Below are 2700 nucleotides of genomic sequence, written 5' to 3'. Positions count from 1 at the left end.
GAAAATTTCAAACACTCTCCCTCCAAGGTAAAGCTTGCTCATTTCCCACCATTTTCTTGCCCATTTCCTTGCCCATTTCCCTCTTTCTCTGAATATGTAGGAACCCTAGAACCTAAAGTTTCAATCTTTGTTGGTTGGAACTTCTTTTCTTCTCCTTGTTCTTTAACTAAGCTCGGGATTCAAGTTTGTTTCTATTTTGCGTACATTATGGATTATTGTATTTGACAATGTTCGAAGCTTTACTGCATCGGGTATTTTATGTCTCTTTAGCATGTCAATTACGCTTCATGTTTCTTGAATCGGCTGTTAATTTGATTCTATGTATTATTGTGTTCAAAGCTTTACTTCTTTATTTCTTCTGTTACCTGTAATGGTATACATTCTAGTATTGACTGTAAGTCTGTAACTGCATATGAGTGAAAGTACTTGTTGAGTACTCAAACATAACTTCTCCGAATTTGTGGTCTAGATTGAGTTAAATCGGAGTAATTAGAGATCAAATTGAGTCGTATTTGAATATCTTTAATACATGAATTGAGCAACTCACGAGCCCAACAAGGATTTTGATTTTATTTACATGTTTTCAAAGTTGTGTGTGTTTAACTCTTTTTAGAGTCAAGTTAAAGTTTTTCTTTTGGGTAATGATAATTCTAATTAAGTCTTTTATATCTTGATTTTTTCCCTAATTGGGTTCGAGCAAAATTCTGGGTGGTAAGAGTAATCAATTGAGTCAAGTTTGTTTATCATTAACGGTTGAATCGAGCAACTCGTGAGCCTAACATGAATAGTTTCTCAGTTTAAGGTCAAGCCTTGACTGAGGTTGTTAGCTTTCATTACTTTTCGATTTCTTATTTTTCACTTTCACTTCAATCTAAAAACAGAAACTTTTCTCTTACAGTGCTTATTATTTCATTTCATTTCCTTTTCTTTTTGTTTTTGAAGTTATTATCAGGCGCATATAATTTCACTTCAATGAAATTTCCTGCAGTTTTCTATTACTTTAACATAGAAGCTTTGTGTATAAGGACAGTTATTGATAAGAGAAGAAATGCTCATCTGACATGGTATTCTCTTTCTTTTCAAGTTTGAAGGTCTTCCAACATTGAAGTTTTACTAGAACTTTACCTTTCAAAGCTTGTAAAATGTCTGATATTGTTGCAGGGAAACGTCGGATTTAAAATGAGGCATATTCCATGTTGAAAATTCAATATTAGCCTATATGTTCACACCTAAATTAATTTGATGTCATTGCTTACATCAATTTAGTTTTGATGTCATTGCTTACATCAATTTAGTTAGGTGAAAATTAAGTATTTTTCTCATGTTTTAATTTCAATGGTTTAGATTATTTAGTGTTTATTTTAATGAGTGGTTTAGATTGTTTCTTGTAACCTATAAATACCCTACTTGTATTTGAGTTTTATCATCCAACAATCAAAGCTTAATTATAAGCATTTGAAAGCTTTCTTAAGAGTTCTTCCCTTTTGCAATTTTGTGAGATTATTCTAAAGAGAGTTTTTTTTCCGATCAATTAGAGTTTTTACTCTATTTTGATTCAACAATTGGTATCAGAGCCACGTTTTTTAAGATCTCTTGAAATTCTGAGTATGCTCTGTGGCTGCAGTTTTTAACTGATCTTCCACATCAGAAAATATTTCTTGAGTTATTGTCGAGGTTATTACAAACCTTGTGGAGCTTCTTTGTGTTTAGAGTAATTTAGTACTCTGCACGTTTGTTACTCAAGCTTGTTCGGTGTAGTCAAAGCCTTGCCGTTAAGATGGGTGATCTTCAAGTAGTTGGAGGAATCAAGAAGCTCAACAACAAAAACTACAACACGTGGGCAACATGTATGGAGTCATACTTACAAGGTCAAGACCTTTGGGAGGTTGTCGGTGGTGGTGAAGTTACACAACCGGCGACAGAAGATGCCAATGGAATCTTGCGAAAGTGGAAAATTAAAGCAGGCAAAGCAATGTTTGCTTTAAAGACCACAATTGAAGAAGAAATGTTGGAGCACATCCGGGATGCTAAAACACCAAAGGAAGCATGGGACACTTTTGTTACACTCTTTTCGAAGAGGAACGATACAAAATTGCAACTTCTCGAGAATGAACTTTTATCAATGGCGCAACGCGACATGGCGGTTGCCCAATACTTTCACAAGGTGAAGTCGATATGCCGTGAAATTTCAGAATTAGATCCGACAGCTGCTATTGGAAGCCAGGATAAAAAGAATAATTGTCCATGGTTTGAGACCCGAATATCGAGGGTTTGTTGCCGCTGTACAGGGATGGCCGACACAACCATCGCTTGTTGAGTTCGAAAATTTGCTTGCAGGTCAAGAAGCCATGGCCAAGCAAATGGGAGGAGTCTCGTTGAAGGGTGAAGAGGAAGCGCTCTACACCAGCAAAAGCAGAGGCACTTTTCAGCGGTATACTGACAATGGATCTAAAAAGGATGGTGACAAGGTGAAAAATTACCAAGGAAAGGGAGGCCCTCATTCAGGGGGAGCTTCCAAGAATCGCGATAATAGTAGAAAGTTCGATGGCAAGTGTTACAATTGTGGGAATATGGGCCACATGGCAAAAGACTGTTGGACCAAGAAAAAGCCTGTTGAAAGTAATACTGCTACTTCTTGTTCGAAGGAGAATAGTGAAGATGGTTGGGATGCTGAAGCGTTATTTGCTACGGAGGAAGAAG

The sequence above is a fragment of the Hibiscus syriacus genome, unplaced genomic scaffold, assembly GCF_006381635.1.
Source record: "Hibiscus syriacus cultivar Baekdansim isolate YM2019G1 unplaced genomic scaffold, ASM638163v2 tig00110017_pilon, whole genome shotgun sequence".
In the NCBI taxonomy this organism is placed as follows: domain Eukaryota; kingdom Viridiplantae; phylum Streptophyta; class Magnoliopsida; order Malvales; family Malvaceae; genus Hibiscus; species Hibiscus syriacus.
Note: the sequence above shows the minus strand (reverse complement) of the source record.